We start from the raw sequence: 10,154 nt of genomic DNA on the forward strand, positions 1-10,154 counted from the left end.
AAAGAGCTCCACAAGGTAAGAAGGTAAATTTCATTTCAAGAAACCTCTTCCCTGAGTATAGATTGATGCTACAATTGTTGCAATCTTAGGCTCAACGCTAATTTAATAATGCTCCGTTGTGGCCACTATTAGTTGCTCAAAAAGAATATGTGGATGTGAATTTCATTAAAAATAACAATCACAATGATTCAGCCATACTCGCTAATGGTAACTTTGTAGATAAGTCAAACTAATGAAAAGATGTTAGAAATTGAAAGATCCACCAAGAGTTTTATGCAATCACAATATGGCGCAAAATAAATTGTTTACTGTGCAGAATGAGCAATTCACTTGCTAAAGAATATAGGAAATCAACTCGAAAATCAATAGGTAAAATCTCTGGGTTGCAACCAAACTTGTTAGTACTAAAACCCGACCATACATGTCTCATGATCACACCTTTTCTTTTAATTAATAAAATGGCTGCTAAACCTGAGGATTTAGATGATAAAATTGCTACTACGAAGAAATGCCATCCGTTAGAATTAATGAGAATATAAGATTAATGTGCTGAACCGCTACAGTAGTGGGAGGTAGAAGAGAAATGAAAAACTAGCTAAAGAGAAGAACATAGCTAAAGTTTGGACTATTACCGACCAACTTAGTAACGCTAATGCTGCTGCACATGTTGCCGCTGCACCCTCCTACTCATACTAATAAAAAGAATTGGTGTTAGCAATGTTTCCACTTCTCTAATGTGCAAAGCTACTAAAACTCACTTCAAACTGGCCATGAACGCATCAAACTGCCTACAGATAAAGCTCGCAAATTTTTTCCAACATGGGGTTGATGATCCCATTGCTTTATGAGATTATAATGGCTTGAATTTTGATGATTATTACATCTCTGAAGTTGTAAAGTTCCTCTGCAAAAACTTGCTAAAAGTCCTAATGCTAGTAAGCTATAAATTTGGCCTTTCACAAGCATCATATTACAAATGCTCTCGCTAAAAGCTAGAGAAGAGAAACAGAGCGCCAAGCCTCTTATTCCCAAGTGCTAGTAAGATGGTTTTTGGTGCCCATCACTAGAGATGACAGGCTGCCAAAGATTTTGATTGTAATGCCTTATGTGATCTTGGTGCAAGTATTTCGCTATGTGCCTAAAGAAAATGGAGAACAGTTGACTTGCCACCGCCTAAAAATTGTTATTTGATGTTAATCTTGTGCTGGATCATTCTACAAAGAAACCTTTGGGCAGTTATATTGTTTTGATAATACAACACATCTTGTTCTACATTTTGTTGTCTTTATATTGAAAATGCATGCATCTGTCCAATGGTATTGGGAAGACCTTTCAACTTGGTGCTATTATTATATGAGGGAAGGAAATATAAAATATCAATTTTCTCAAGAAAGGTAAGGAACACTTCCTTAGAAAGAGAATGAAGGTACCTTATGATTCTATCATTAGAACAAATTATGATAAAGTTACTCTATCTCTCGATAATACTTGATACACACTTTCTCGCGCCGAATAACTATGCTTATGTTGGGAGTAGTAATAATTTTCTTCATGAGACTCATGATAAGAATGCTTTATGTGATAGTTATATTGTTGAGTTTGCTCATGTTGCTACTGAAAGTTATTACGAGAGAGGAAAATATGGTCGTAGAAATTTTCATGTTACTAAAATGCCTCTCTATGTGCTGAAACTTTTGAAGCTACACTTGTTCTATCTTCCTATGCTTGTTACTTTGCTCTTCATGAACTTGTTTATTTACAAGACTCTTATGCATAGGAAGCATGTTAGACTTAAATTTGTTTTGAATTTGCCTCTTGATGCTCTCTTTTGCTTCAACTACTATTTCTTGCGAGTGCATCATTAAAACCGCTGAGCCCATCTTAATGGCTATAAAGAAAGAACTTCTTGGGAGATAACCCATGTGTTTATTTTGCTACGGTACTTCTATTTTATATTTGTGTCTTGGAAGTTGTTACTACTGTAGCAACCTCTCCTTATCTTTATTTTGTTGCATTGTTGTGCCAAGTAAAGTCTTTGATAGTAAGGTTCATACTAGATTTGGATTACTGCGCAGAAACAGATTTCTTTACTGTCACGAATTTCGACCTGCCTCTCTGTAGGTAGCTCAGAAAAATATGCCAATTTACGTGCGTGATCCTCAGATATGTACGCAACTTTCATTCAATTTGGGCATTTTCATTTGAGCAAGTCTGGTGCCTCGATAAAATCCATCTTTACGGACTGTTCTGTTTTGACAGATTCTGCCTTTTATTTCGCATTGCCTCTTTTGCTATGGTGGATTAATTTCTTTGTTCCACTAATGTCCAGTAGCTTTATGCAATGTCCAGAAGTGTTAAGAATGATTGTGTCACCTATGAACATGTTAATTTTTATTGTGCACTAACCCTCTAATGAGTTTGTTTCGAGTTTGGTGTGGAGGAAGTTTTCAAGGGTCAAGAGAGGAGGATGATATACTATGATCAAGAAGAGTGAAGAGTCTAAGCTTGGGGATGCCCCCGTGGTTCATCCCTGCATATTTCAAGAAGACTCAAGCATCTAAGCTTGGGGATGCCCAAGGCATCCCCTTCTTCATCGACAAATTATCAGGTTCCTTCTCTTGAAACTATATTTTTATTCGGTCACATCTTATGTACTTTACTTAGAGCGTCTGTGTGCTTTTGTTTTTGTTATTGTTCGAATAAATGCTTGTGTGGGAGACAGACACGCTCCGCTGGTTCATATGAACACATGTGTTCTTAGCTTTTAATGTTCATGGCGAAGGTTGAAACTGCTTCGTTAATTGTTATATGGTTGGAAACGGAAAATGCTACATGTGGTAATTGGTAGAATGTCTTGAATAATTTGATACTTGGCAATTGTTGTGCTCATGTTTAAGCTCTTGCATCATATACTTTGCACCTGTTAATGAAGAAATACATAGAGCTTGTTAAAATTTGGTTTGCATAATTGGTCTCTCTAAGGTCTAGATAATTTCTAGTAAAGAGTTTGAACAACAAGGAAGACGGTGTAGAGTCTTATAATGTTTACAATATGTCTTTTATGTGAGTTTTGCTGCACCGGTTCATCCTTGTGTTTGTTTCAAATAACCTTGCTAGCCTAAACCTTGTATCGAGAGGGAATACTTCTCATGCATCCAAAATCCTTGAGCCAACCACTATGCCATTTGTGTCCACCATACCTACCTACTACATGGTATTTCTCCGCCATTCAAAGTAAATTGCTTGAGTGCTACCTTTAAAATTTCCATTCTTTACCTTTACAATATATAGCTCATGGGACAAATAGCTTAAAAACTATTGTGGTATTGAATATGTACTTATGCACTTTATCTCTTATTAAGTTGCTTGTTGTGCGATAACCATGTTCCCGGGGACGCCATCAACTACTCTTTGTTGAATATCATGTGAGTTGCTATGCATGTCCGTCTTGTCCGAAGTAAGGGAGATCTACCACTTTAATGGTTAGAGCATGCATATTGTTAGAGAAGAACATTGGGCCGCTAACTAAAGCCATGAATCATGGTGGAAGTTTCAGTTTTGGACATATATCCTCAATCTCATATGAGAACACTAATTGTTGCTACATGCTTATGCATTAAAGAGGAGTTCATTATCTCGTTGTCTATGTTGTCCCGGTATGGATGTCTAAGTTGAGAATAATCAAAAGCGAGAAATCCAAAATGCGAGCTTTCTCCTTAGACCTTTGTACAGAGCGGCATAGAGGTACCCCTTTGTTACACTTGGTTAAAACATGTGTATTGCGATGATCCCGGTAGTCCAAGCTAATTAGGACAAGGTGCGGGCACTATTAGTATACTATGCATGAGGCTTGCAACTTGTAAGATATAACTTACATGATACATATGCTTTATTACTACCGTTGACAAAATTGTTTCTTGTTTTCAAAATAAAAGCTCTAGCACAAATATAGTAGTCGATGCTTTCCTCTGCGAAGGACCTTTCTTTTACTTTTATGTTGAGTCAGTTCACCTATTTCTCTCCACCTCAAGAAGCAAACACTTGTGTGAACTGTGCATTGATTCTTACATACTTGCATATTGCACTTGTTATATTGCTTTGCATTGACAACTATCCATGAGATATACATGTTACAAGTTGAAAGACACCGCTGAAACTTAATCTTCCATTGTGTTGCTTCAATGTCTTTACTTTGAATTTATTGCTTTATGAGTTAACTCTTATGCAAGACTTATTGATGCTTGTCTTGAAAGTACTATTCATGAAAAGTCTTTGCTATATGATTCATTTGTTTACTCATGTCATTACCATTGTTTTGATCGCTGCATTCATTACATGTGTTTACAATAGTATGATCAAGGTTATGATGGCATGTCACTCCAGAAATTATCTTTGTTATCGTTTACCCGCTCGGGACGAGCGAAACTAAGCTTGGGGATGCTGATACGTCTCCGACGTATCGATAATTTCTTATGTTCCATGCCACATTATTGATGATATCTACATGTTTTATGCATACTTTATGTCATATTTATGCGTTTTCCGGAACTAACCTATTGACGAGATGCCGAAGGGCCAGTTGTTGTTTTCTGCTGTTTTTGGTTCCAGAAATCCTAGTAAGGAAATATTCTCGGAATCGGATGAAATCAACGCCCATCATCCTATTTTTCCACGAAGCTTCCAGAACACCCGAGAGAGGCCAGAGGGGGGCCACTGGGCCCCCAGATGACAGGGCGGCGCGGCCTAGGGGGGGGGGGGCACCCCCCTAGTGTGTCACCGCCTCGTCGCCTCCCCAACTCCGCCTCTTCGCCTATATAAAGGTCCCTGACCTAAAAACCACGACACGTTCGACGAAACCAGAGAAAACCTTCCAGAGCCGCCGCCATCGCGAAGGCAAGATCCGGGGGACAGGAGTCTCTGTTCCGGCACGCCGCCGGGACGGGGAAGTGCCCCCGGAAGGCTCCTCCATCGACACCACCGCCATCATCATCAACGCTGCTGTCTCCCATGAGGAGGGAGTAGTTCTCCATCGAGGCTAAGGGCTGTACCGGTAGCTATGTGGTTCATCTCTCTCCTATGTACTTCAATACAATAATCTCATGAGCTGCCTTACATGATTGAGATTCATATGATGATGCTTGTAATCTAGATGTCATTATGCTCGTCAAGTGGGTTTTACTTATGTGATCTCCGGAGACTCCTTGTCCCACGTGTGTAAAGGTGACAGTGTGTGCACCGTGTGGGTCTCTTAGGCTATATTTCACGGAATACTTATTCACCGTTATGAATGGCATAGTGAAGTGCTTATTTATATCTCTTTATGATTGCAATGTGTTTTGTATCACAATTTATCCGTGTGCTACTCTAGTGATGTTATTAAAGTAGTTTATTCCTCCCGCACGGTGTAATGGTGACAGTGTGTGCATCGTGTAGTACTTGGCGTAGGCTATGATTGTGATCTCTTGTAGATTATGAAGTTAACTATTGCTATGATGGTATTGATGTGATCTATGCCTCCTTTCGTAGTGTGAAGGTGACGAGTGTGCATGCTATGTTAGTACTTGGTTTGGTTATGTTGATCTGTCATGCACTCTAAGGTTATTTAAACATGAATATCGAATATTGTGGAGCTTGTTAACTCCGGCATTGAGGGTTCGTGTAATCCTACACGATTAGTGGTGTTCATCATCCAACAAGAGAGTGTAGAGTCTAGCATCTATCTATTTATTCTGTTATGTGATCAATGTTGAGAGTGTCCACTAGTGAAAGTATGATCCCTAGGCCTTGTTCCTAAATACTGCTACCGCTGCTTGTTTACTTGTTTTATCTGCGTACTGTACTTCCTGCAATATTACCACCATCAACCACACGCCAGGCAAGCACTTTTACGGCGCCGTTACTACTGCTTATATTTATTCATACCACCTGTATTTCACTATCTCTTCGCCGAACTAGTGCACCTATTAGGTGTGTTGGGGACACAAGAGACTTCTTGCTTTGTGGTTGCGGGGTTGCATGAGAGGGATATCTTTGACCTCTTCCTCCCTGAGTTCGATAAACCTTGGGTGATCCACTTAAGGGAAACTTGCTGCTGTTCTACAAACCTCTGCTCTTGGAGGCCCAACACTGTCTACAAGAATAGAAGCACCCGTAGACATCACAGGGCGCGGGCACGGCCTGAAGCGCGGCAACACGGCCCGGCATAATGCTGGGCAGGCCGGCACGGTCTTTGCATCAAGGACTCGTTCACTGGACAGCGAGGGACTGCCGTGGTTCTGCGCCGGAGAGGCAGATCGGCGTCGTTGTGTCGTCAAGCACCCGTTCACGGAACGGCGGCCGGGGAAAGGGGGCCCTTCACGCAAAGTATACTCGCGGTGTATACCGCAACTATGGTTTTCGACCATAGTATTTGTGTTGACCAACAATGTATGAGGCACTTATTCCATTTTGTCATTCCATTTGCTTTGAGATTTTCAAAATGCCGATGATTAAAATGTTTGGTCAACGTACACTCGGGGGCGGCGTAAGTGAGCCTGGTAAGATAACACAAATATCAATATCTTGTGCATCGGACTTGGTCTCACTTACGCCGTCCCTGAATGTTAATATTTGTGTTGACCAACAATGTATGAGGCATTTATTCCATTTCTCTTGTGCATCGGACTTGTTGGTCTCACTTTCTTCCATTTTCATCATAGTAGGAACTGGATGAAGGACCCCGATGCAAGCGAGCCTGGTGGGTAGAGATGAGGGAGCAAAGGAGGAACCGGATGAAGACTACTTTGTATCTCGAAATTGTGAATTTTGTATGAATTAAGAGTTGTATGCAAAACTTTTGACACTTGCCACTATATATGTATCTCGATCGGGCTCTAAGTAATGTGATGATGATGTCCATGTTATATCTGTGCAATGTACATGATATTTATATTATATCTAAATGTTGCTGTATATAACCTGTATATACGTATATTGCTTGTCTATAAACCGCATGTGTATAGCGAGGCAGCACAAAATCGTGTATAATACAAGCAAATTCCGTGGCGCACCGAAAACCAATTCCGTGGCGCACGCTTTTCGTGGCGCACCTAAGAACACGTGCGCCACGAAACCTTAATTCCGTGGCGCATGGGCAGGTGCGCCACAGAAACCTTATTTTTGTGGCGACGTTTCTGTGGCGCACCTCCCATGCGCCACAGAAGCCATTTTTGGTGCGCCACTGATGAGGCTTTTCCTACTAGTGCCATCAGCTAGATAGTACCCTTGTTGTATGCATATGGCCGTTTATCTCAAAGTTCACGGCAGGAGCTTGTCCCTCAGCTAGCCTGGCAAACACCGGAGAGCGCTGCAGCACGTTGATATCATTGTTTGTTCCTGCCATGCCAAAAAACTGCATGCCAAATCCAAAGGTCATGGTCTGCCACCGCCTCAAGAATGACACTGCACTCACTAGTATGTCCCTTGTAGATCCCCTGCCAAGAAAAAGGGAAATTCTTCCAACCCCAATGCATACAGTCAATTCTTCCGAGCATCCCAGGAAACCCTCTTGCTGCATTTTTTTGCAGTATCCGAGTTGTATCATCTGCTCTTTGTGCTCTCAAATAGTCTTTAGCAAACACCGCTATGACAGCTCGGCAGAACTTGTAGAGAGTCTTTGTACATGTCGACTCTGCCATCCGTAGGTATTCATTCGTTGTATCTGGAGGAGCTCCGTATGCAAGACAGCGCATTGCAGCAGTGCATTTCTGAATTGAGGTGAAGCCCCACAAACCTGTGCAATCTTACTTGCCCATGAAGTAGTTATCGTACTCCCTGACATCGTAGACAATATTCAAGAACAACGCCTTGTTCATCATAAACCAGCACTGAAATTCCTTCGGCGAATGAGTTGCGTCGTCGTTGAAGTAGTCGGCGTCAAACAGCATTGCACCAGCTTGACGATGCCGGTTGATGTTCCTCCTCTTGCCTGGCTTTGAGCCACCGCGCCGAGGCACGACGAAGAAAGGCTGGCGAACGCGCAACATGCTCGTCAGAATCAGCTGCTGTTGTTGCCGCCGAACAACCTCAGCGTTCTGCTCCTCGGTGAACAGTTGCACCATCATCTCATCGTCGTTGTCCATCGCGGCAAACGGATCGGACGAACACCTTGTGGGCGGGGCGATTGTGCCGCGGTGGCGGCGAGCTCTGTTCCAGGCGAAATAGCGGTCGCCGGTCGAGGGGGTGGCGGTCGTGTTGATGGACGGCGGTTCCTAGACAGGCGACGGTGTCTATTGCAAGTAGGGGTGCGGCGGCGACGGCAACGGTGGCGCTCTAGAGGGGTGGGAGTCGGCTCGGGCGTGTGTAGGAGGTGGGGAAATCGGTGTGTCTAGCTACCAGGCGGAGCCCACGCTCGTTTTCCGACGTGCCGCGAGGCGCTAGCGCGCTCGATTCACGCCCTACGCGAAGGGGCTGGCACCGGGATGCCGACGATTCTATTGGGCTCGAAAACTAGCAGGCGCCATTTGGGGCGCACCGGTGCGAGCCCAAAAACCACGCCGACCCCCAAAACGCTATCGAGGCCGCTATGGGGCGCGCCGGTGGAGATGCTCTTAGGCTCCGGGAAATGCCTGAATCATCCATTTCCCAAAGCAACTCTCCTCTCGTGCTTTTTTAAGAATGCAGCGTACGAACAGATGGGGGTGAAGGAGATGGCGCGAGCTCAACTGGTGCGCCGAAAAAGCGTCGGGAGTTTTTCGATCATCACATGCCTTATTTTGGCCCCTTATTTAGCACTTCCCCTTCCAAGATCCAAGGTGATGGTAGGAGCTTCTTCACTGGCTGTGATGAGGATCTCGGCGGCGGCCATCGCGGCGTGCCATCTCCATCTTCGCCGACCTCAGTTCTATTGGATTGTCTTCTGGTCTCTGTAAGAAAGCTCAAACCTTGGTTGTGATAGATGTGTATACAGGGTAAACGTGTGTAGATCTGACTGTATATGTGGTAGATTGAGTTCGTAGATGGTTGATTTAGATTGTATGGAACCATTTTACCCGCCTTAGTGTATTTATGTAGTGTGATAGATTGATCAGTTCCATTGTTTAAGTATTAAATCTACCGTAGGTCGTCATGCCTTCCACTCCGTCGAGCACTGCCATGGTGTTGTTGCCTTCTACTCCCTCGAGCACAACTACGATGGTGCTGCCTTCCACTTTGTCGAGCACAGCCATGGTGATGTTGCCTTCTTCGCCGACCAGCTCACCAACCTCTGCGCTTAATCCTGCTCCGCTCACTTTAAGCATTTTATGTCCTGATTACCATTGTTTTGATGGCTTGTGTTGGTCATTTAACCATCTCTATCAGAGTTTGTACCGAACAAGGTTTGTGAGTTAGACAAGAGAGGGGTTGATTGTACTAGTGGCTTTAAAGAACAACATCTACAGAGTGTGTGCAACGATATTCTTGACTTCACAGGCGTTGCATTCACCCATACTCGGGTGTACAACCAAATGAGAAAGTGTAGATTTAGGTGGCCAATGGTGTGCAAGATTAAGAATGTTCCAATAGTGGCATTTTGCAACGAGAGATGTGCCATCATGATGGACAAGGAGCAGCTGAAGTCACACCTCATGGTGCGCTTTGCATATCACTTCTCTGTTAAGCATGTTCATTCTATTATGATGAAGTCAACTAACGAAAGGTCTTCTCACGAGGATTTGATGAACACGCTGAAAGAACATTTCCTCCAGTTCAGTTGTTGTTGTGTTGTTACAGCTATTGTGAGCCTCCAATTTAGTTTTGGATGTGTGCCCCAAGAACCTTGTAAAGGCTCGATTTCCGCCTCGAGCAAATCCCTTAGTGGATAAGTGAGCCAGGCCTTTGTGTCGTTGCTCACCGGAGAATATGGTGAGGCCTTTGTGGCGTTGGTTAGGCCTTTGCGGCGACCACACCCCTCCAACATAGACGTACTTCCCCTCAAAAGTAAGGAATTACGGGAATCATCCCTTGTGTCTCCGCGTGCTCCACTCTCGGTTTACCTCTATCATTGATTGCATTATTATATCTTTCCTAGTTGTTAGTTGTATACCTTGTCATCTATGGAAATTCACATAGTCGCATATAGAGAATTTACCTTTGTCAAGCCTTAATTGAAAAGAAATAAAAATTGGGTAGCACCT

Source organism: Lolium rigidum, chromosome 6 (assembly GCF_022539505.1).
Source record: "Lolium rigidum isolate FL_2022 chromosome 6, APGP_CSIRO_Lrig_0.1, whole genome shotgun sequence".
Taxonomy (NCBI): domain Eukaryota; kingdom Viridiplantae; phylum Streptophyta; class Magnoliopsida; order Poales; family Poaceae; genus Lolium; species Lolium rigidum.